This window comes from Manis pentadactyla, chromosome 3, assembly GCF_030020395.1.
Source record: "Manis pentadactyla isolate mManPen7 chromosome 3, mManPen7.hap1, whole genome shotgun sequence".
Taxonomy (NCBI): Eukaryota; Metazoa; Chordata; class Mammalia; order Pholidota; family Manidae; genus Manis; species Manis pentadactyla.
Window position 1 is genome coordinate 63316680 of NC_080021.1, and position 26140 is coordinate 63342819.

The window sequence follows — 26140 nt, forward strand, 5'->3', positions numbered from 1 at the left end:
CATGCTGATAGTTCTGTTGGGGGTAAAAAAAGACAGCTAAAAGTCAAAGAAGGCATTGATATTTTCTGGGCACTTGAATACCACCTTCTACCCGACACGATGGCCTCATGCCACACCTCAATTCCAGAAATACAAGAGCTCACAGTTGAAATAAACCTCCCCCAATGCCTCCATCTGGGACTCTGACCACTGAGAAAAGTGAGGCAGTGTCCTGAAAGGGATTACAGGTAGGATCCAATTTGCTCTAGCTCTGTGTCCCAAGGCTGGGGCAAGAAACTCTAAATATTGATAGAGTTCATCACCATTCCTTCCAGCCCTTCTGCCACCAAGGGCTGCCCAGGTTCCATGTGCCACAGCAAACCTAGGCTGAGAGTAGGTCTTGAAATAGCCTGCACATAAATAGACAAGTTTAAGAACAGAAGGAATGAAATGTGAAGTAGAGGGAGGGAAATGTTTTCTTCTTATGGAAATGTACAACATAAATGTGGATTCTTGGAAAGCCATCTGAGAAATCAGCATTTCTACTGCCTCCAAATGGACTTCAGTCCTTAAAGGAATAGGGGACTAATGAAGATGGAGCTTAATTTTCAGGAACTCACAGGGAATCAAGGTCACAAGGGAACTCCAGTTCAGCCCAAAGAAAGTAACTCCGTTATCAGAATAAACTAGTTTAGGGAACTTGTCCTATTCCATGTCTTTTTTGTTATTTTCAACACAGCCAACAGAGTAAATTAATTTTTAAGTAAGATTCCATATAAATAAATACACTAATAAGAAAAAATGATTTGCCAAAGTTTATGTCCTGATTTTCTATGTAGGAAATATCACCATTGTATTTTGATTTATACAAATAGCATTTATTGAGCACCCACTACATTCCAGGCACTATGCTAGATACTAGAAATACATTAAGCCGCTGTCTTAGACCTCAAGAGTTTATAGACTAGACATGTAACAGACAGCTAGATAGAATAGTTGCACTGATCCAGATTGCTTGACATCTGTTGGGAACTCAGTATGAGTCCATGGATAATACAAATTCTTCAGGAAGATGGACAAGGGTGGAGGCAAGCCTTCCTGACAAGCACACTCATGTATACAAAGTCACTGAATTATAGACCGGGGCACAGACACAGAACTACAGACAGATCAGATCAACAGCCAGGACTGTCGTGGGGAGACAGTAAAAGGTGAGGCTTGAGTCTAAGTCAAATCCAGATCACCAAAAAAACAGTTGGAGGAATTTAGCGCTTCTGCTGGAAGCAAGAAGGAGGTAGGTGCAGTTGAGGTTTTGAAAAAATCTCCTTAGCAGTCATCTGGAAAAGGGAACTGAGTTCATCAAGACTAGACACAGGGATGGGAGCCAGAATAAGGCAGGGAAGAGAGGGGGGTTTCAGAAACTCTTCAAGGGGAGATGGAGTCAGCAGGAAGACCTTGGGGACTAGTGGAATCTGGAAAGAAAGGGAGAGGAAGGAATTAAAGGACAGCTCTAAAAATTCCAGTTTGGGTGACTCTGAAATACCCGGAGAGTCTGACTTGAGAGGCAGAGAATGTGGAAAGCTAGGGGTTGGGGAAGAAATACAGTTGATAAGTTCTGTTTGGGGACACTGACCTTCAGGTTAGGCGGAATCAGATAGGAAAATCCAGCAGACAATGGGAACAGATTGTGAGGCCAGGAGAGATGGCTGGTAAGAGTAGGACCTCATGGTCACAGAGTCACTGGCATCAGGAGCTTCTGAGTAATGGAAGGTAATAACCAGTATCATAATTACCATAAAAGCAAATAATATTATTATTGCTAATAATATGCCTGACACTTTGTAGTTTACATCAATTACCTTATTTAATTTTCCTAACAACCCTTCAAAGTAAATGTAATTGCTATCCCTGTTTTTCAGATGAATCTAACCCAAAGTATGTTTTGATAGGCCAGCACAGTACTTTCATAAATTAAATTTGAACGACATTGGCCATAGCCTGAACCCCGAGTTCACCTCTCCCCCAAGCATCCCATATTGTCTCATGTGCAGCCACATGAGGTGTTCTGAGATGAACTGCCCAGCTCCCCCTTCATGGAAGGACTCGTCCCAGCCAACTTTCAGCATCTTCAGGATTGCCTCAGCTGCAGAGAGCTGTCTTCCCCAGCCACACCCCTTCTGGGAAACCCACATCCAATGACTAATGGGGACAAGAAGGGAACAAAGTCCAGGCCATCTTGGGCCAACACAGGATGCCCCTGATGGGCCATCTCAGAGCCCTGGTGCGGCTGGATGAAGCTATGACGCATGCACTGCAACCAGCTTCTTCAGGCTAGTCCTGCTTCATTTCCCTCCCTTCCATGGGTGCTTTTCTTCGGGGCACTTCCCCACATCTTACTAAGTAAACAAAAAGCACATCCCAAAATCAGCTCCCTGGAGAACTCATGTGACACATAACCTGCCAGTTCCATGAACACATGGGATTTTGACGTCTATAAAAAGGTCAAGCATTGCCTTACTAATCTCCAAATCTTTAAGATTGAGAGCACCTTAATACATAAACAAAGGCAAGTTCAGAGGGCCTCAGTCACCAGTGCACAAAAGTCAACTGGGATTTCTGTCCAGAAAAACCTCCTGGGAGCTTAGTCCATGGCTGCTCCAACCCCAGCTTCCACCCACCCTCCCTATGTCTGCTTTCAGTGCCGGCCATCCAAGTCTCCAAACCTACAACCTGACCTGCCTGAGCCCCAGCCCTAGGCCAAGTCAACAGGGGCAAAGTCTCAGACAGTTGACCAGCCTCACTCCTGCTCCACTCAGGACAGAGTTCACATAAGCATGGGAGATAACACAAATCTCACTTGTACACATTCATTTCTTTGGCTGAGAACTAGGTCTGCTTCCTCAGGCATCCTCTGTTAAAATGCAAATAAACATATATATATGTGTAACATATATATAGTAAGTTTATCTTTAATATTTACATGTTGATAGGAAGATGAGAAGAATTCATGCCATATTGTAAACAATGGTTTTCTCTGGGTTGTAGAATTATTGGTATTTATTTTCTTTCTTTTAGTACATACATATTTTCTAAAATGGGCCTGAGGTGTTATATTAAGAGAGAAACTGTTTAAATGATTTTTCAAAGACTAAAAGATTGTACCCTTCTCCTATACAAATACCCTTGGGAGGGAAAAGAAGCCCATTAAACTACTGGCATGAGAGGAAAGTAGTAAAGCCTTGCTGTTAATGCGTTACAAAGCCAGCCAGCTGATATTAGAGCACTGAGGAAATGAGATGTGTGATGTGCTCAGACAGGATGGAATAGTTTGACATTAGGTGAAAATGACATTAGGGGAGGAGCCACAGTTTTATGATTCAGGCATCATGTCAACCGGAGAAGGAAGGCTTTGCAGAACTGGACATGGGAGCTTACACTAGCCTCACGCCTCACCCTCCAGCCATCTGCCCCTCTGCCAGCTCCCAGGCGTGCAGGAGAGAGAGGCTACAGCTAGCCACACTTTCCCTCTTTATACCCAGAGGGCCTTCTGCCTGGACCCCCAACTGCCTCTCTTCCTCCACCAACGGTTTCTGAAGTCCCCTTTATCTCTCACCCTTCAATGTAGAGCCTAGAACTAGGCCAAAGCACTCGATTCCTTGCCTCCCCTCCTACAGGCCCTACCCTGAGCAGAAAGAAAGGAGCCTTCCAGACAGAAACCCAGACAGAGAAAAGAGCACAGGAGGAAAAGGGCTGACCCCTCCAGCTTGGCCTTTCCATGCTCTGTGGAGGCTGGTGACCAAAGGCCCACTTCCCCTGCACCCCATGCCCCTGGCCTTATGACCTTGCAGCCCTCCCTCCTGCCTGGCTGACTCTGTTTCACCTTGGTAGCACCCTGTGCTCTGGGATCTACTGACTCCCAAATGATCCCCAGTCCAGTGCAGTCCACCTACATGTGGGAATGTCCGGACATCTTTCCTTTCTCCACACAAAGGAGACTCCAGGCTGAATCCCAGGTCCGCCTCTGCCCCATGACCGCTGTCCCTACCCCTAACTGTGCCAGACTGCCCCATGTTGACATACACCCCCCTGCCCTGCATGTTCCCTCATATGCAGATCTTACTAGATTCACCCTGCAGTCTCTGACATTAAAGCCTGGCCCACGGAAGGGGGAGGCAGGGAGAAAATAAAAGAGCCCTCACACCTCTTCTTTTCTTCTCTGCAGTGGACAAAGTCAGCGTCTTGCCCTGGGCCTCCTGGGCCCCTTTCTGCCACTGTGTGCACTCCTGGGGCTTCCACCGTCAGCAGCCGGCATTGAAGGATCTTTTCTGAAAGAGCTACCAGAGCCTGCTTTGCCTACATGCCAGGAAAAGTGTCTGAGAATGAATTGCCCCAATGCCCAGCCCCTTTCCTCATGGTCCTTAACCAGTGGGGGCAGGAACGTGAAAGCCTCAGCAACCTTGCTGTGAGCTGGGACAGCTCTGGAGAGCAGCCCTCAAGTCCCTGGGGTCAGGACCCAGCTACCCTTGGGCTCTCCTTCCTCGAGCTGGCACCCCACTTCCTCCCTGGCCTCCCTGGCTGCTACTGTCTCTCAGACATCACCTGCACAAGAGCCTTCTCTCAGTGTCTGCCTCTGGGCAAGATGATTTAAGTCACTCTCCCTCTCCCTCTCTTCTTTCTAGAAGGGGTGAGCTCAGACCCTTCTATGTTCTACACTCCTTCTAGCATAGCTCAGCAAACCTCACTTATGGTGGAAAGACCAGACTTTTTTGAACTTTTCCTAAAGGAACATCAATAGTGATTCAGCACAACCTTTCAACAATATAGATATACTCCAGAAAAATGAAAACCCAGGTACCCTCTTGGACTTGGCAATGACAGACAGCTGACAAGAGCCTCAGGCCAAACAAAATTTTTTTTCGAAATATCCCTGACCCCTTTATTGCATTTCATGTTAAACTTGTTCAATTATTTCAACCAAATTGCAACTTATCCTCCAGATGCTAAAGCTGACCTGCTTTTTAAAAATGGGTTAAAGACATTCGATGTGCACCCTCTGACATCGTTCCATAATTAACATTTACTTAAGAATCTGAGCCAGCCCTCTCTGCAGCCAACTGCCAATAAAATGTGGTCTGCAGAGACCTGACTAGGTTACTTGGGGTTGGTTCTGCAAGTGTAATATGATACAAGGAGCTCCTAATAATGGGCTAATTCCTTCTTCAAATCAATGCTGTTTATGTAGTGCAGAAGGAAGCAACATTAAGATTCCATTAGGCCAAACCTAAAGTTAAACCATTTATCATAAAATAAAAAATACCCACAGCATTGATTATGCAGCGATCTAGCATCCCAATCTCAGGGGTGGAATGCTCAGGGCTTGTATTTCCACCATCATTCTAGATTGACTTTAAGTATATCATTTTATCATCTTTAAGTGGAGATGTTCCGAAAAATGCAGATGCTTAATGATATAATGAAACAGACTCCATCGAATTAATTTTTATCCTCCTGTGAATTCCATCATATTCTGCCAACCAGAACTTATAAGGCAGAGAACAATTACCAAAGAGGTGGGTATTTTGAAATTCAGGAACATGTTTAAACCTGAAACGAGCACTGCTCCTAAATTAGCAGCACTTCTACCATTATTCTCCTCTTTGTAGCCAAATTAATAGTAATAATGGGACCAGAAAGCAAGCAACTAACTCAAAGAAAGCAGGAGATTACATATGGTATAAAAAGGGTCAAGCAAATAATACTAGCTAAGGTTTTGAAGGTTTTTAATACATGCCAGACACTATTTTAGAAGCCCTATCACAGTAAATCATCTAATACTAATTGCCAGTGAAACAGGCAATACTATTATACCCATTGTCCAGAAGAGAAAATGGAGGCACAAACAGCTGGCCATTTGCCCTGTTACAGTGTTAAGTGGCAGTCAGGATTTAAACTCACAGTTTTGCTCCAAAGCCCCGACTCTTTCCAACTATGTAATCCCACTGCCTCTGACCAAAGACTTGCCCAATCAGAAAATGCCTCCTGCACAATCAGCTCTGAACCCTAAAATTCCTTCTGTGGGACCCATTCCACGGAAAAGGGCAGGGCCTCAGCAGGCCTGTGTGAGCGTGCTGTGAGAGAGGAGGACAACACCTGGTACCTGCAGTGTGAGTGGTGCCCCCTGGAGGTGTGCAGCTTTGAAGCAGAAGTAAAATGATCCAGTCAGTGAAGTGCTGGACAAGAATCAGGAAGTCAGAAAGAGAAAAGGAAGCAAGCCTGGTGGGACTTGGAGGCCAGCCAAGCAGTGATGTGAATGAAGGCTGTTGGTACTTGGTACAAAGACAAAAACCCCCAAAAAAGAGAGCTGGGAGATGGCTGAAAAAATTATTGGGCTCTTCAGAATCTGGACAAATGGATCAGCACTTAAATTTGCTCTGAATCCCTAACTGCCTGTTGGCCTCCTCTCAAATCAATCCCAGCAGGATTCACTCTGAGTCAAAGAGTAAAACCACCACCTCCCCTACCCCTTTCATCCCCATCCTCAACATGCTTCCCCTCTAACAACATGCACCCAGACATGTTATAGGGGGTCATACTTGTCAGCCTTTGCAGAGTTCGCTTAGCCTTTTACTTCTTACTCACCTGGGAAATACCTACTTGTCTTTCAAGACAGTTACTATATCACCTGTGGTGTACTTAGAGATAGAGATAGATATTACATACATATAAATATATAGTATATATATAAGTATATAGAAAAGAAAACCTGGTATACAGTATAGACTACATATACATGCTGTCATTCCAATGGCTCCTCCAAAGCTTTGAGTAATTCCATTTGGTCCAGCAGATGAGCATTGGTTATCTACAAAGGGCCAAGCACTGTGCTAAGGATTCAAAGGCAGCTGTAAAAGTGATCTCTTGTTAATTCTTCCCTCATATAATCCCCCTAAGAAGACCCTTGTAATTCTCAGTATGTAGCAGACTTATTTGAATTACTTTAAATAATATTTTTGTCCAGCCTACACCCTGCAAAAATTTTGATTTACTGTGTTACACCAAATCTAAGATGTCATTTGCTATCTGGATTACATTTTATGTACAATTAAGAAAGAAAAAATGTTTCAAATTAAATTATGGCACAATTCCTGTCTTATCACATTGATTATAACAAGTATCTGCAAGAACCATTGATTTTTAAGTTGAAATGTGGGGGGAAATTGCATCTTAGAATCAACTAAGAATAGTAGTTGGCTTACTATGGGGACCTAGACATCAAAGTATTTCAAATGAGCCTTAGGTGGTTCTAATAAGAACCACTGCCCTAATACCTTTGCCATACATCTTATTATTCTGCCATTTGGTCAGTCATTCAAGAAGCATGCTTTAAACTCTCAATGAGTTGCACATGCTGTATCGTGTGTATGTATTATATATATATATATATATATATATATGATTGTGACAGTAGACATTAATATGTCATGGTTCCAACCCTTGAGGAGGTTATACTCTAGAAGAGATGGGTAAATTAGTGATTGTAACTATTTTCTGTCTCCCTCACTAGGTCATGAGTGCAATAATTTTTTCTTAAATAAAATGGCTCTTTTTCTAACAGAATAGAGAGAATATACAAATCCTCTGTCTAATGGATGGAGACCTGCATCGTTTTTATACTCTAGTGCCTTATTTCTCCATACATCAGAAAATCATGGGTAATATTGCTGTTTCCAACTAAGAAAAAATTGGGCCTTAAGCAGTAATAAAAGCATGGACAGAGAGGTGTACTTGGCTGGAAATAGCTGAAGGAGCTAAGCCCCATTGTCAACAGAGTCAGAGAAAAGAGAGAGAGAGAAAAATAACAAGTGGAACACAGAAGGAAAGGATGGCAAGCTGCAGAGGGGCGAGATGGAAGCCGTGGCATCAGAGAGTAGAAGCAGCCAAGACCACAAAAATTACCAGCAGCAAAAAGTGACAGTGGACAAGAGATCTGGTAACAATGAAACACTGGAGAAAAAAACTAGAAGAGCCAGCAGCTTAAAAGCAAACAGAATCTCAGTAGCTCTTGATGACACCATGTGAGGAAATTGGAGAAGGAATGAATCGAGTCTACCCCACATGTCTCTCTGGTACAAAGCAGAAGAGCAGTTGATGATAATAGTCATTAACATTAATGATTGTTTTCTATTAGTACCGTTGCCATCCAACCCCGTTTAAAAGCTTTGGAGCTTAAAGGGTCAAGAGTGAGTCATACAGAAGTTTCCCCTTTGAGGAAATGCTGATAATACCAAATAGGTCAGGCTCTACTGCACTAGTGTCAATGAGATAGCTTTGTTTCTGGATAAATGTAATGTTTTGTAGATGTCACTCATCAGCAGATTGATCCTAGTATAGGATAAATCCCAGGGGATTCCACACTGTACCCAGAGTACATCAGCAAATGACTGCCTGAAATAGTCTGCTTACAAAGGGGCCAGAGGATATGCAAACCCAATACCAATTCCAAAAACCTGATCAATAGTGCATTTAATATGAGTAAAGACACAGATGGATCCTAAGGTTATTTTTCTAAAATTTAGTAAACATTCCAGACTCCTTGACATGAGCACTGGCAAACAACCCATCAAATGATGAGTATGTATTGAACACCTGTTTTGAGCCAACAGTATCTGTGAGAGATCTGAAGTTATGACATTTAGTTATTTACAGATGTACAGTTTACATATCATCATTACCTCATTCATAAATGTATGTATCATTTACTGAAATCCAACTCTGTACCAGGCATTAAGAGACAAAACCTCATAGTCCAGTGGAGGAAAGAAACACATAAACATATAATGGGTAACATGAGGCACTTAACACAGCACCTGGTAATGCCAGATGCCAGATCTGTTTGCTGACCTGAATGAGCACAGGAGCTCAATCCATCTGGAGTAAAGGACTGCTTGTCAGGAAATACAGAAGGCAAAGCTAGGCATGGAACTGGATTATTAATGACTTTGTAAGCTATGTCAAGAGGTCTGAATTTTTTCTGGCAGCAGGAATGCCAGAAAATGCTTATTTTCAAGCAAAAAGGTGGCATAATCTCTGCTCTCTGGGCAACAGTAAAGATGATGAATTGAAAGAGGTGAGTCTAGAGCCAGGGAAATCTGTTGAAAGGCCAGTGCAACAGTCCAAGTGAAGGATGACAATGGCTTGAACTAAGCCAGTGGCACCAGAGATAGAAATGAGGATCCCAGACATGCTTAGGATAGACTTGACAGAATTCAGGGACTAGATGATGAGTTTCTGAACTAAGGGGAGAATCAAGACTGACTTGAGCAACTGCAAAGGAACCTATTTATAGAAACTGATTACAGGACCAGGAGTGAGTTGGAGCAGAGGCAGGGGCAGGTAACAGGTACCACTTCAGACATGCTTAAGTTGAGATGTCTCAGACACATCCAGGTTCACATCTCTATTAGCCATTTGGTGTTAAGAGAAATATCTGAGCCAGAGACAGCTGTTATAGCTCCAAGAGATGTAACTAAAGAGACAAGACACGATGTATGTGTGGAAACAATGAACAAAAAAGTGGAATGTTTTTATAGGCTAAATTACCTTAAATGGGGTAATCTTGGGTTCAGAGAGCAAGGAGAACTCTGTCAAGTGGCAGAGTAGGGGAAAGGATGTTGGCCTTGAGGGATGAATATAATTTGAACAAGCAGAGGAAGGGCATTTCAATGGTCAGAACATACACAAGCCAAGCCAGAAGGTGGCAGGGGAAGCTTCGGGTAGAGTATGGGTATTAAGACTGTTATGACTATTAGTGGGGGTCCTAAAAACTGAAGAAGAAGAATGAAGTCTTATCACAATAGAGAACAAGAAGCTGTTACATAATTTTGAAGAGAAGAAAATCATGATGGAAATGTTTAACCACTCAATCCAAATGTAGTTTATAAGACTCATCCCATGGTTATTTATGTCTGTGCCAATACAAAGTTTTCATCCATCTAGTATAGCCCTTAGGTCATCTACATTTATATAGAGGATTCCTAAAAAGGAAACTTTACAAGAGATATACCAAGGTGAAGAAGCAGAATAACTGAAATTTCACAATGCCAATGATCATTACAATAAATTATTGTGCCTAACAAATATTTCATGTTTTACAGATTGTCCATAATAACAATGTTCTGTTGAGCAACTTATACTATGTCTTCTGTAATGAGCGATCCTATTTAACACAGGCTTCCTCTTATCCTTGACCACCTAGGTCACTTTCTATGTTGACTCTGCAATATTCATGAGCTATCCAAAATATTGGGTTAAGATTAAATGACAGGAACAGGAATCCTTTTTGCTTTTTCCTAAACTAACAATTGAGTCAAAAATCTAACAAAGGATTTGCATGCTCCTTCTGGGTAGAAGAGTCAGCTTAGGAGTCATAGCTTGACTAATAGGGACCTAACTTCTTCCACTGTCAGTTCAGCTGAGTTGTGTGGGCTGACATAATATCTCTACCTAGCACCATGACCACCACCCCCACAGCTCCACGGTAGGTGTGGAATGAGGGATGGTCACTGTGTTTGGTGTAGGAATGGATACATAGCTTGAGGTAATCCAGTGGGACACCAGCAAGTACCGTTGGGTACTTACACAGCTCCCAACTCCTTCTTCCTTGCTAACTGAACTCTGATTTTGTTTAGTTACTGGGTGACTTGAGCAACATCCATGAGCTCATACCTAACCCAAGGGATAAATGTTAATAAGCCAAAAACTAGCAAGGTAATTATATTCCCCTTGGAAAGGATTGTTCAACTACAAGCATGTGATGTAACTGACCCATGAGACATAAGGAGAGGTTGCTCGGTGGCTTCTGAAGAATTTGTCTGTATCTGCAAAAGAAGACACAAAGTAGGGACTGACTCTTTCCTACCTTTGAACACTGTCATATGCAGATGTGATGCTGTGAGCCACTTTGACCAACTGAGACAGTGAGGAGGCCAAGAGAGACACAGAGAAGTTGACAAGTGCCCTAACAGAATTCCCTGAGTCAACTAACTCTGGAACTGCTTCTACCTCTGAGCTCGTTGCTATGTGAAGATATTAAGCCCTTTTTATCTAGTTTTGTGTTACCTGTGGCCAAAACCATCCTGATTCAGGCTTAAACCTGGGATTTTTGCTGCCTGTAGAAGTTGTTCCTCCACTGATGTAACTAACTGGGTGGGAAGCAACCCTGGAGCTGCTTCCGTAAGGAAGGCAACAATCAGAGAATAAAACCAACAGAAAGGGAAGCATTGCCTGGAAATGGAGAGACAGAAATTCCCAGTGACATTGTTTAAGCACCTAGACCCAGTTTTCCATGAAGTTACCCCACACCTTTCTCAGTTACATGAACCAAAATATTACCCTTTTTGCTCTTGTTAGTTTAATTGGCATCTCTTACCTGCAATTTAAAGAGACCTCCCTACAAGTAGGGATAATAAACTGAATAAACAATAGTGGGACCTAAATCTAAGCTCTCTGTACCTCTTTTATCCTTCAGTCAAACCATCATCACCAAGAAAAACATGAAATGAGTGCCAATACTCTCCAACTTCCTCTACCTCCCAATCTCAAATGTCCCTCAAGTTTGAAATAAAACCTACCAGGCACCTATATCAGTCCCCAAAGCAAGTTAGAAGGGAAAGGAAGCAAAGTGATCAATGAATTTGGTCTGTCCTTCCTTCCCTCCCTACTTTAAAGAAAGATCTTTGTACGTAACAGGTCCTTTGAATACAAATAATATCCAGCTGTTTCATCCACAACCTCTGCCAAATGACTGGGAGTGATTCCCAGCATTTTTCCAGTTACAGTCACATGCACAGGTCACACTTGGTTCAGCCCTCTGTTACAGCATGTTTGGCTTATATGCTAATGTTCTTCTGCTCTACTAGATTTCAAGTCCTCATAGACTAGGAATAGCCTTCATTGAACACTCAGTGCCTGATGCAGCATCTTACACAGTGAAGGTAAATAGTGATGTTTGCCAATTGAATAGATGAATGAATTCAATCTCAAAGTCTCCCTTCATTTATGAGAAATCAGGCATGTTCTTTAAAGATGAGCCTTGCCAGAACATCTAAATACACCAGATTATTTACCAATCAAAAGCAGTTCTTAGCTACAAACAGAAGATAACTCTAGCTAATTAATTAAGGAAGTTTATTTTTAAAATATTGGATAGCACATAAATTGCTAGGAGGCCTGGAGTACTAGACACAAGGCTTGCCTTCTAAAAACAAAGCCCGATTTCAAATTACAGAACTGGCCAGATGAGGAAACCACCACCTCACTGAGCATTGGAGGAAAGTGCTGCCATGGCCACCAGGGCCATGCAAAGTGGAGCTTATATCTCCAGCATGTTTTCTCATGTTCCTCACATCTGAACTGCAGACTCCTGCAAAGGCATCTCATTGGCAGAGTCTGGGTACTATAGTGGCATCCTTGCTGCAAAAGGATTTGGAATCTGAGTCTACTTCTAAAATTGATGATAAGAGAGGTTTCCCTAAATATAGAAAGTCCCCATGAAAAATGATGAATAGTCATGAATGTAACACATGCTCCCTCCTTTGGAACTTAGAATTTTAGCCATAAGTTCATCTGCATAAGGACCATAATATCTCAACCCAAGCCCCAAAGCAGGCCCCCCGCCCTTCTGAGCTGGGTGTTCGGGCTACTCCCCTCTGGTCTGCTCTCTGACACTGACCACCCAGGCTGACCTTGGGGCAGGAGGAAAGTAAAAAGGGATGTGGGAAAGGTGTATTTGTTTGGTTTTAAGAAACTTGTCTCAAATGACTGGTTGAAAGTGAATGTGAAGAAATTGTAACTATTATCTCACAACCTTGTAATTTACCTCACTCAACACCAAGGAAACTGAACAAGAGAGAAGGTTGTTCATGTGGGATTAAACACCACAACTGCTAACCCAGCCCCATGTTGTCCACCTTCTCTGATGGACTTCATTGCACCCTAACAGCATTTTTAAGTCCTCTGACACTTGTGTGTTTAAAACTTCCAAACTAAAATACAAAATATTTTTATTTCAGTATCTGTCAGTTTCCCAAGTGTTTATTATTGTACATTTTCCAAAGATGCTTCTTGAACAAAACAGCATAGACTTTATGAAAGCTTAAATCATCTTCACTCTCTGCCTTTATTGACCTCGAATCCTATGCATCACAACTGCTGAGAAAGACTTCTTTCTTTCTATGAAATAACTCAAATAATTATAGCATGTCACATAATACATATAATGCTCTTTAACCAGCATGACAACATTTACCCTTACAGGCACTTGTTTTCTGTAATTACTGCTTATATGAAAAGAAGCCTCAGCTGAGAGCTATGAGAAAAATCAGTTCAAAATAGAACCTCTAACTTGCCAACACTGTGGAGGCATTTACCAATATGTACACAGCATTTATGTGCATAGCCCACTGAAAAAGCACTAACAGTTCACAGATTTCTCCAAGAATAGATCTTATAGACAAGGCAACAAAATGGAATTGACAAATGCTACCAGCTCAGTGATTTGTTGACAAATTTTCCGTGATAATCAGTAATTCCTGATGTCATGATTTCTAACAGCACCCACTCCAGTCAATGCTAAATGCATTTTGTTGAACAACCCACAGTGAGGACATTGTTCGTTATTGTTACCTTATGTCTTTTAATGGAAGGCAACTATTGTCATGGCAAGACATAGGTATGAATCCTGGCTCTGTCTCTTGTTGACTGTTAGACTTTGGGTAAATTATTTTACCTCTCTAAGCCTCCATTTTCCTATTTTAGAACTGATGTATCTTAGGATTTTTTTTGAGAGGGCCAAAAATTTAAAGACATTAACAAGCAGGAATTTAACAAATGTTAATATATTTAACATACACTCACAGTATAAATTTCCACTAGAATTCAGTGGTAGGAATAAATAGTACTTGCCAGATACACTGATGTACTTCCTTTAATTGGGCTAACATACTTTATAACAGACCACGAAGAGATCAGATCAAAATTGCAAACTAAGAATATGCTAAAACCTTTCCCCCAACTCAAATCCCAATAAATGAAAATAAAAAAATTTTAATCAAAAACAGCACTAGAAAATAAGACTTGGTGTCCTCAGTAAACCAGAAATTATAGAAATTCCTGAAAAATTAAAGGCAGATGAGTTTCTATTGAAGGAAGAAATAATAGACAAAACAGAAATGAGAGAACTGATGAAGAGGGTGAGGGTATCTTTGGATCCAAAATGAAACACAATAGATGAAAAGAACAAGAAAGGAACCAAGGCCAGCCAGAAAGGTGCTTTGGTTGAGGTGGAGGTATCCAGGTGGTTTGAACCATTTGTCCCTCCCCTTAGGCCATGCAGGTTCAACAGAGGCTTCTGCTCCAAAACAGGAGCAGTGCACAACCAGGAAGATGCCATTCCTCGTCCTCAGGACTTGGGGCAGTCCTCACTGCCACTTAGAAGGAAAGGGAAATGGAAGCCTCCATTGCCCAGGACGCTGCATGCCTCACCTCAGCCTGGAGTCCTGGAAACATGCCAGGTAATCAGATACAGCACAGACTGACACAGAAGCTCAGATTACAGATGAGCATGCAAACCCTGCAAATATTTAAGGAAAAGTAATCTTCTGAATAAAGGCACCACAGTCATCATATGGATAAACTAGCATCCTAAGAAACAAAGCTAATGGAAAAAAACAAATGAGAATTTAAAAGATGTATGGTACTTATAGTTAACATCCTCAGAGAAGAGAGGACAATGGCTCCTTTTAACATATGCAGATTACTATAAACGACAACTAGGATACCTTGGAAAGAAAAGCTGTGATGCTGAAATTTTTTTAACTCAATATACATGCTTAATAACAGAAAATATATAACTAAAGAATGATTACTTAGAGGATACAACTGGAGAACACCACTAGAACACAGCTCAAAAAGGACAAACAAATGGTGAACGTGGAAAAAAAGATTCAAAAGACCTAAAATGTGCTTTAAACAGGAATTCCAAAAAGAGAGAACGGAGAGAAGAAATACTCATAGAAATACCAGAAAAAAAGATTTCCAGAAAAGATAAAAATCCTCAGAGCAAATGGGTTCAACAAATGTCCAGCAGCCTGAATGAAAACAGACAAACTCTTAGATACATCAAGATGAAATTTAGTGGCTAGGGGTGGAGATTAGCTACAAAAAAATAAGAATCAGATTGTCATTAATTTTCTTATATTGCATCCATTGCAATAATGGATGCAAAATACACTGAGGCAGTATTTTCAATTTTATGTGGTAAAATAATTTTGATTTTTCTATATCCAGTCATGATATCATTAAGAAATAAGGATACTGCACACATGCAAGGATTTAAGAAGTTTTCTACCCACATTTTATTCTCTGAAAGAATACAAGAAAATCAGCCCTGACCAAAATTAAACAAACCTAATCCAAGAGAAAGAAATGATATGTTTGAAATGATGGCGAATAGCTAAATACCTTTACCGAGAAGATGGGGCTGGAGAAACAGAGGAGAGTGGGATTGTGGCAGGAATATTTGGGACAGGAGGGAGAAGTAAAATGGGGGCCTTGTTCTGGTTTAGGGAAAGGATATAGAAATTAATTCTAGATGTTGATTCAAAAATATGCAAATAAGTGGTAATAATCTTAAATCAATCACTAGAAGACAGATACTAGTCCATTTGCAAACCAATGAAGTTAGGAGAATGGAACCTAGAAAACTCAATCTTCACCCAAAAGACAGGAATGGAGCTTAAGGAAGAAGTCAGGGAGACGAGAGGGAAAAAAAAGAAAAGAGGAGCAGAAATCAAGAATGCCAAAATAAATCCAAACATATACATAATCACAATAAATATGAAGGGGTTAAATGGTCAAAAGACAGAGGCTCATTAGTTTTCTTCTAATTCACCACATGCTGTTTATAATAATGGGCCTAAAAAAACACAGTCTGGGGACTGAAAAAAAAAAGGATGGAAAAAGACATATGAGGCAAATGTTAACAAAAATAAAGGAGTAGCAATACTAATTTCAGACCAAATAAACTTCAAGAGATAAAACTGTTTTCAAGAGAAAAGACACATGAAAGGATGATATTGTTTCTCTTCAGTGAATATATGTTGCATACCTACTGTGTGTAGGTACTTTTCTAGGTTTGGGGAATGTAGCAGTGAGCAAGTTAGACAAGACTGACTTCTTGTGAAACCTAGTGGGATTCACACAGTATCCTTACCATTTGGAGGACTCAGGGTAAGAGTACAAATGTAAGCCTACACACTGTATTACATAATTGAGTCATAATTTCAACAAATTATAATTGACAAATTGTTAGATAAAATATTTTCTATTCTCCTACCTTGATAAATTATTCCTTCATAATAACTTAGAAGTCCAGATTCAAATTTGCAATTCTTGGATCCTTTAGATTGTAGAAATCTAGCCCTCAGCTCATATCCTCTTTTCCACCCCCAACTCTGTCACAAGGGGCTGCCAGCACACATGTGTCAACTCCCCAAATATGAGTGTTAACTTTTGTCCACACTTCTTGCAAACACCCCTTATCTGGCCACACCTCAGGCCTTGCAATACATGCAAAGACAGTGCAGTTCACTCTCAGGAAAACCTGCCCAGAAATGAGATCTATGCAGGTCTCAAAAGCTGGCTCAGGGCAATTGAAACAGGGAATTCTGAGTGCCAATTACACTTAGTGTGGTCTACAATTGGGGACAGGGTAGTGCAGGCTCCAGGGGACATGTCCTCTTGTGCTCATGGATCCCTGGATATGTGGGAAGGAGTCCAGCCTAGGAGGGTCAGAGAGGGATCCTTAAAGAACCCAAAGCAAGGGCACCTCTTGCCCAGGTTTAAGGCAGTACTGCTATCAATGAATGTAGAACGATCAATCCATAAAAGTCAAAAACCTCAAATAGGGTTAAGTTCTCTGCAAGATTGGAAATGCAGTGATAGAAAATCAAGTGACAGGGTGGCTTCTTGGATAAAATGGTCTCAGGAAAGGCTTCTCTTGAGGAAGGGACAGTCATTTAAGCCAGTATCTGAATTTTAAAAAAGAAAATTAGACATTTAGATGAGAGGAAAGGACATTCCAAAGAGAAGACTAATAGCTAAGACAAAATCTCTAAGACAGGAACAAGCTTGGTGTGTTTCAGGAACTGAAAATAGGTCCATGCCCAGTAGGGATGGAGGAGAGTGACAGGTGAGTTCAACAAGGTTGGTTCAAGCCAGATCATGTAGTTTTTTTTTAATTTTTTTTATTAAGGTATTATAGATATACATTCTTATGAAGGTTTCACAAGTAAAACAATGTGGTTACTACATTCACCCTTATTATCGAGTACCTCCCATACCCCATTGCAGTCACTGTCCATCAGTGTAGTAAGATGCCACAGGTCCCTACTTGTCTTCTCTGTGCTACACAGTCTTCCCATGACCCCCGACACACACCATGTGTACTAATCAAGATCATGTAGAGTTTTATAAGCAAAAGTAAGGAGTTTGGATTTTATTCTCAGTGGGAAAGAAAGTTATTAGAAGATTTTAATCAGAGAACAACTGAATTTACTTATTTTAAAGGTGATCCTGGCTGCTGGGTGACATGATGGGAAGGCAAGAATGGAGAGAGAGACCAGTTAGGAGGCCACAGCGGAGCCCATGTCTGAGTGATAATGACTTAGATAGGATGGCATTAGCAAAGGAAGCAAGAAAATAGGCATTTGGGGATTTGTTTTGTAAGTTAATATGACTTGAGAATGAATTGGACAGGGGCAGAGGGAGAAGCTAAGATAAAAGAGAGAAATCAAGGAAGCTCCTGACCATCTGATTTGAAAGACTAGATGGATGGTGGTGCCATTTACTGAGACAGATGAGCCAGAAAGAAGAGAGGATTTGAGGGGAGAAGTCACCTCTGGCGAAGCACAGGAGAAAGAGGTGGCCATCATGCAAGTAGGTAAGGAAAATCAGCTAAACTTTTCATGAACTTGTAAAGGCGAAATCTGGGACTAATGCAGCAGTTTGGAATAGCTGGGGTTCAAGACACAGGGGAGTTTCCACTCACTTCCAAGCTCTTCTTCATGAGCTTCTACCAAGGGCTCCCAGGGGCAGGGCAGGAGATCAGAGGAGGCCCCGGCAGGTGTGAGAAGGTGGTCAGCAGCCGCAGCACAAAGTCCTAACCATTCATCCTCAAACACACATGCACCCACACCCCCAAGTCACAGTCAGCTGCTGACACTGGAAGATAAAGGGGAAATCTTGAAGTCAGCCCAAGAAAAGAAACACTAATAGAGGGACAAAGATTTAAAATGCATTAGACTTCTCATCAGAAACAATAGAAACGGGAAGGTAATAAAGTGACAGCCTTAAAGAACTAAAAATGCCCTGCTAACTCAGAATTCCATATCCATCAAGAATGTTGTTTTAAAAAAGGCAAGAAAAGAAAAGGAGATCTTTTTGCATGGAGAGGCAAAATGTCAGAAATAAGTGTTTTGAAACACTCCAAAAAAAATCAGGGGATAATTGAAAAATGGTATAGTGAATTGTTGAAGCCAGATGATGGCACATGGGGATTCATCATAATGAATCTTCTACTCTTGAGGATGTAAAATTTCTATAACAAGAAAGCTCTTTTAAGAGTTAAATTAGGGGTAAGGAGATACATCATAGAAAATTCAGAAGCCAGAGAAAATACTGTTAACAAGTTAGAATATGTCTTTTTAGTCTAAGATACAGATGCATCCATTTTTCCCCAAAATTGAGAATAGACAGTTTGTACCATACAGTAATCTAGTATCTGCATTTATTAATATAGCATGTTTATTATTCCCTGTCTTTAAAATTTTTCTAGGATATAATTTTCAATAGCAACATTGTCTCTCATCTTATGGTGAACTATAATTTATTTAAATAATGCAATTTCAGAAATTCTTAATCAATCATTAATCAGTATTAATGGACTAATCAATTGGCTTTAGAAATTTTGAGTTGCATCAGTTAATCAATCAACATGCACAAGACGCTGTTGAGTGCTGCAATTCAAATCAAGAAGTGTCATTTGTAGTTACTTGTCATGCTTAAGAGAGCAAATCTTTAATGTGATAAGAAACTGGTTTCTTTACAACATGGAAATAGATTTTCAGGTAAAAATAATAATACATAATGACATATCCAGAGAAGTTTCTCATTCCTCTAAAGACAGGGTCCCACAGGATAGCATCATTATTTTGTTTGAAGTCAATTCTGAACTCAAGAGGTATACCTATATGAGATTAATGTAAACACAAAATATAAAGCCTAATAAAAACTTTGGAGCTGTTTTACATTTTTTAACTTCTCCAGGTGTCTGGTAACTTCCAATGGTACATAATTGACAGTGGCCTACTGTTGATTTGCACACAAAAACATTCAACTAAAAACTTTAAAACTTGCATTTATTGCTGTAACATATAGTCCATTAAAGGAACAGAAAAATGCCACCGATGTTAGCACCTATCAAACCATGCGCTGCTCAGATTCCTGATCCCCTTTACACTCATGGGCCTGGAGGATCTTTTCCCAGTTCGGTCACACAGTCATCATTTCGTAAGTGGCAGGAGACAAATGATCTAAAATAAATGTTATGATTATCTATAAATATAATTTGAAGTATTGACAAACTCTAGATTCTTTAGCTGAACATGCCTTTGAGATAAATGTATTCTTTACTTCTGAAAAATCAATCAGAAGCCTTCAGATATTTAAATTTTGGTTTCCTAATTACCTACTGGCTCAGACAATAAATACTTAGTGCCTAACTTGTTGGAAAGCTGGCATGGGCTTTTAAGAAAATTTCCTTTAATTCAAGTAACAAAATAAATGTACTCTCCTAGAGACTTGGATCTTACAGTGTCAATTCCAGTGTATACTATAATCATTGACTAGAAGGCAACGAAGAGATCTCCAGCAAATCCTGCTACAAGCAATGCATAGGAAAATTCTAGCTGCTTATTTCACAAACCCTTATAGGCACCTAGAGTCATTTAGGAAGTTATACAATTATTTAATTATTTTCAATATCTGGAAGCTACAAATGACAGTAAGATTCCTCTGCTCATCCTTGCCCTAAAGTCTCATCATTTCCACTTTGTGACTTAATCTTTCTTTCCATCCTGAAAACACCCTTAATTTTACATTGAGGTGCTTGCATGTCTAGCCTAAGATTTTAGTTATAGTTATATGGAGCTCTATAAAGCTCCAAATGTAACCTTTGAAAAACAAATACATAATTTAAAAGTTCAAAAATCTAGAGCTGACAATGATGAATTCCATTGGATAGCCTGCTATAATTCAAGATTCTTCTTTTCTTTTCTTTCCTACTCTGTAATTATGTGTTCATGGCAAAGCTAGTGGTTTTATAAGACACTGGACAAGAGGGACTGAGTCTGTGGAGATTTCCTTGCAGAGTGATTTAAGAATTGCATTAAGGGCATTTGTAATTTTAGATTTATTCAATATTTCTAGATGATGCTTGAAGAAAATGATGCATGTTTTATCACTGTCACTACCTCACTTAATTTTCAAACTAGAAATTCTGATTTATATTCCTGGTAGATTTTTTTACTTTTAGGAAGTCTCTTGTTTTAAACATGAAAGGTAGCCATTACATTGATATTTTCAGGAATAATACCAAAGTTTGGATAACCTCAGTGGGGCTTAGAACCTTTGCACTTTCCAGCCATGACAGTCTCTAAAGGGTGAAGGCATAAAATAAAGTTCAAGGGGCAAAATAATTCAATCTCTACCAACACCCAGTTCTCCAGAGACTCAACTCTAATCTCACAAAATCTGAAGCCCTGCTCAATGATTGAGTATTAAATGCATTTTTTCAGAATTCTTGCTAAAGGGAGTTCAAATCTTGGTATACTGGTCGATGTTTCCTTCATGCTTCCTTTGCAGATTTGACCTGTGCCTTCTCTTCTGGTAATCCAGTGTTCTATGCTCCCTAGGGCCCAGTTATCATTGCATTCCACAGTATGCAAAACTTATCCAGGCACGGAGCTGTCTTTGAAATCAAAGACACACCATGCTCAGACCTACTCTAAATACTGCATGAATTTCTGATCCAAACTTTTGATCTGCCATTTGTTCTCCAGTCCCTTCTTTCCTGGGATCCTGGCCCAGATGGCACTTTTTGTTGGTACTATGCCCTGTTCCTGTCATAGAACAACAAAAGTTTTAATTTCCAAATATGAAGCAATGTGTCAGAACTGATGGTGTTCACTATGTAAGGTAATACATTTCTCAAGCTATTTCAAAGATTTGGATATCTGTTACCCTAGCTGATCATTCTTCGAGTTGTATGTTGTGTATATTGACTAAAACATAAATATTTTAGCAATGGATTCATTTGTGTTTTTAAAACACTACACACTTACAAAAACACAAGGCTCATTATCTATAGAATATTTCATTTAGTTTAGGCAAGATACTTTTACATGCAGTAAGGGAATAAAAAAAGGTTAACAGATGGGATATATTTGCACTAGTATCTTACTCACAGAAGTGAGGAGGTGAAACTTTTTTTCTTAGGAAGTTACTTGACAAAGAACCCAAATATGTTAGAAGTTTTGATGGTGAGAATCCAGTAGGAGGATATAAGCCTACAATTCTCATTTAAGTGCCCTCATGTAGTCCCTTTACATGGAGGGGGAGCAGGGGTGGGGGTATAAGAAAGAGAGGCCTAACCAAGTCACATGCAAAATGTATTGAAAAGAATGACTTGTCTAGGAAAACATTTTAGTTTGGGGTAGTCACTTAGAAGCCTAGTAGAAAAAGTTGTGAACTTACTGTAATAAATGACACAATATGTAACTAACCATATTTCCAATTAATTAAATTAAAATTCAAAACCAAAACAATCCATATGATCAATTATTGTAAGGAACTATGCAAAGCACCAGAAGCGATACAAAGAATAGTCCATTTCCTTAAAAAGATCATTTCTCTGCTTAAAAGAATTCTGTAAGACCTCTTCTTGAACATATCTCCCCGGGCAAGGAAAACAACAGAAAAATGAACAAGTGGGACTATACTAAGCTGAAAAGCTTCTGTACAGCAAAAGACACCATCAATAGAACAAAAAGGAACCCTACAGTATGGGAGAATATATTTGAAAATGACACATCCGATAAAGGCTTGACGTCCAGAATATATAAAGAGCTCACACACCTCACCAAACAAAAAACAAATAACCCAATTAAAAAATGGGCAGAGGAACTGAACAGACAGTTCTCCAAAAAAGAAATACAGATGGCCAACAGACACATGAAAAGATGCTCCACATCGCTAATTATCAGAGAAATGCAAATTAAAACTACAATGAGGTATCACCTCACACCAGTAAGGATGGCTGCCATCCAAAAGACAAACAACAACAAATGTTGGCGAGGCTGTGGAGAAAGGGGAACCTTCCTACACTGCTGGTGGGAATGTAAGTTAGTTCAACCATTGTGGAAAGCAGTATGGAGGTACATCAAAATGCTCAAAACAGACCTACCATTTGACCCAGGAATTGCACTCCTAGGAATTTACCCTAAGAATGCAGCAATCAAGTTTGAGAAAGACCAGTGCACCCCTATGTTTATCGCAGCACTATTTACAATAGCCAAGAATTGGAAGCAACCTAAATGTCCATCGATAGATGAATGGATAAAGAAGATGTGGTACATATACACAATGGAATACTACTCAGCCTAAGAAAAGGGCAAATCCTACCATTTACAGCAACATGGATGGAGCTGGAGAGTATTATGCTCAGTGAAACAAGCCAAACGGAGAAAGAGAAATACCAAATGATTTCACTTACCTGTGGAATATAAGAACACAGGAAAAACTGAAGGAACAAAATAGCAGCAGAATCACAGAACTCAAGAATGGACTAACAGGTACCAAAGGGAAAGGGACTGGGGAGGATGGGTGGGTAGGGAGGGATAAGGGGGGGAGAAGTAGGGGGGTATTAAGATTAGCATGCATGGGGGTGGGTGGGAGAAAGGGGAGGGCTGTACAACACAGAAAAGGCAAGTAGTGATTCTACAACATTTTGCTATGCTGATGGACAGTGACTGTAAAGGGGTTTATAGGGGGGACCTGGTATAGGGGAGAGCCTAGTAAACATAATATTCGTCATGTAAGTGTAGATTAATGATACCAAAAAAAAAAAAAAGGCAGTTCCTGTGTGGTGACCTCCAATGAGTTCTACACAAGGGTATAAAGGGCATATAAAAGTGTAGGCAAAGGGTCTGTTTGTGTTTATACAGAGAATCAAAGCCTAGTTGGGCTACCCCGAAAATGAACTAAGATACGATATGAAAAAGAACTTCCAACATCAGCACTCTCTGGAAGACTCATGTCAGAAGATGATCATCAAAAAACCCCAACAAAGATCACGCACTGCTACAGCTGTAGATGCACTCATCCCACCAGTTCCTGGACTTGCCATGGGAATGAAGAAGGAGATATCTAAGCTGGCCTGTGCATACAGTAAAACAACAAGTTTGACTGGATCTATACCGTTGGAACTCAACCAAGAATTAGGAGAAGTGCAAATTGTAGCACTCCAAAATCTTACAACTACAGACTATGTACTGTTAAAAGAACATATGGGATGTGAACAGTCCCCAGGAATGGGTTGTTTTAATTTGTCTGATTTCTCTCAGACTGTTCAAGTTCAGTTGGACAATATCCACCATATCATAGATAAGTTTACACAAATGCCTAAGGTGCTTAACTGGTTTTCTTGGTTTCACTGGAGATGGCTGGTAATTACAGGTATGCTTTGGTTATGTAACTATACTCCTATTATGTTTATGTGTGTGCGCAATTTAAGTAGTAGCTTAAAACCTATACATGCTGAAGTTACTCTACAAGAAGATATGTCAAAGAAATAATCAATCTTCCCATGTTTTCTTCCACCTGCTACTTCTATAGCTTTTCTTCTTCCTTCCTAATTACAACCCTTAAATAGAATTCGTGCCTCATATCAAATTTACCGAGTGTCGTAATTCTTCCAAGTGGTAAAGATACCTCAAGACAAATGCTTGGCATAGAAGCCACAGGGCATAAATATGCAAAGAAATAAAAAGCTCACCTTTTCAAACAATAAGGCTTCTCTCTCACTTACCAACTTTACATTTCCCTGTATGGCCCCGGAAGATGACTGGTTAGCCAGAGACGGGTAAGATTCCTCAAGGGAGGAACAACCTAAGACAGGCACAGTCACAGGGGGGCCATCAGGTGAGAAATTGGGGATCAACAGATGTTAGGCTTAGAACCTCACCCCCCCTGTTCTGAGAGAAATCTTCTGCATCCGTGGATGTTTTACTGCCCTTGTCTAGCTTGGATTAGCACATAGTTTACAGGCACACACCTGATCATCTACATTTGCTCTCTTACAACACTAAACTATATTTTCTACCTTTATCTTGTATCTACCTACCACTTCAGCATTTTATTAAAAATAATAATAATAAAGAGAGAAATGTGGTATCCACATATAAATCAAGTATAAAAACCAAATGAGTATTCATATTTGAACTGACTGTTTATAGTTCATAATGCATGAGCAAAACCGAAAGTTTCTGTGATGACTGCCCTTGTACTGTTCACCATGTAACTTATTCACTATGTAAGAATTTGTTCTCCATGTAAGAACTTGTTCGTTATGCTTCAGAAGATTGGAGACTGACGAAAATTAGGCTTGGGGTGGATTAATGATTGTGCATTGAGCACTGACTCCCCTATACAGAGTTTTATTGTTGTTAACAACCATTTGATCAATAAATATGAGAGATGCCCTCACAACAACAACAACAAAAAAGTACACACTTCCAACTGTAAAATAAATAAGTAACTGGGATGTAATGTATAGCATAAGGAATATAGTCAAAATATTGTAACAGCTTGGTATGGTGATAGCTGGTACCTAGAAATATCATGTATGTAAATGTTGAATCACTGTGTTGTACACCTGAAACTAATGTAATACTGTGTGTCAACTACCCTTCAATAAAAAATAATTATCTACAAAATTAACAAATAAATTAAATAAATAAATAAATAAAAAGAATTCTGTAAGGTTCAAAGAGACCCCATGACCAGGTCCCCGAGCATGTCTCCTTGTACGCCATAATTCAGTACTATGAAATTGCATTAGCATTTTGTCATCTCACTTTTTCATATCTTTACACATGCTGTTCAATAACTTGTGCACCACCCAGAAGTATTATTCATCCTTCAAAACCTAACTCCATTATCTCATCTTCTGTAAGAGAACTTGGCAGGTGTGATCTCCCAAATGTGGCCACAAATGAGGCTCCAGCAAACCATGCCTTCTTTTACCAACAATGATTCTCCATTTGAAATGCAGCTTCTGGCATATTCTCAGTCCCTGGTAGAGAATGAACGCCAGTCCAGGGGCCATCAAATGACATTGCAATTTGAACAGTCATGAACTGGGCGTCTATTTGATCCACCAAATCACAAAACTACACAGCATCATTCCATTATACATCAGAAATGGGACAATACAAATCAGCCTCAGCATGTTTGGAAGGAACATGTCTCCCTCAAATGATCTATGGTGTCATTGAAAGTCCTTTGTGATCAGTTAAAAGAGGAGGATAATGTTGAGCGTGGGAACAGATAAATCTGCACTGTCTGTTTTTCAGGCCATCCCTGAAAGAGAGTGGTTAATGTAAATCCTTCCCAGGAGCAGAACTTTGGGGGCTACATCTGGTTGTCTGCTTCATTAGAAGGGAACATGGTTGAAGTCTAGATCTCTACTGACTCATGGGCAGGGGGCTAACACTGTTGACTGGCTGATCAAGGACTTAGAAAGAACAAAATTGGAAAATGAGTGAAAAGGATGAAGAGGGAGAAATATGTGGATGGACACTTAGAATGGACATAAAGTATGAAGATACTCACTAGTAGGATCACTTTGGAAGAGGTTCTCAATAATCAGGTGGATAAAATGACCTATTCAGTTGCCCTTATGCCCACCTAATCAGGCAGTCTCTTTCCTTAGCCTCCTCAGTGTTTGCCTAATGGGCCCATGTAAAAAGTGCCCAGGATAGCAAGG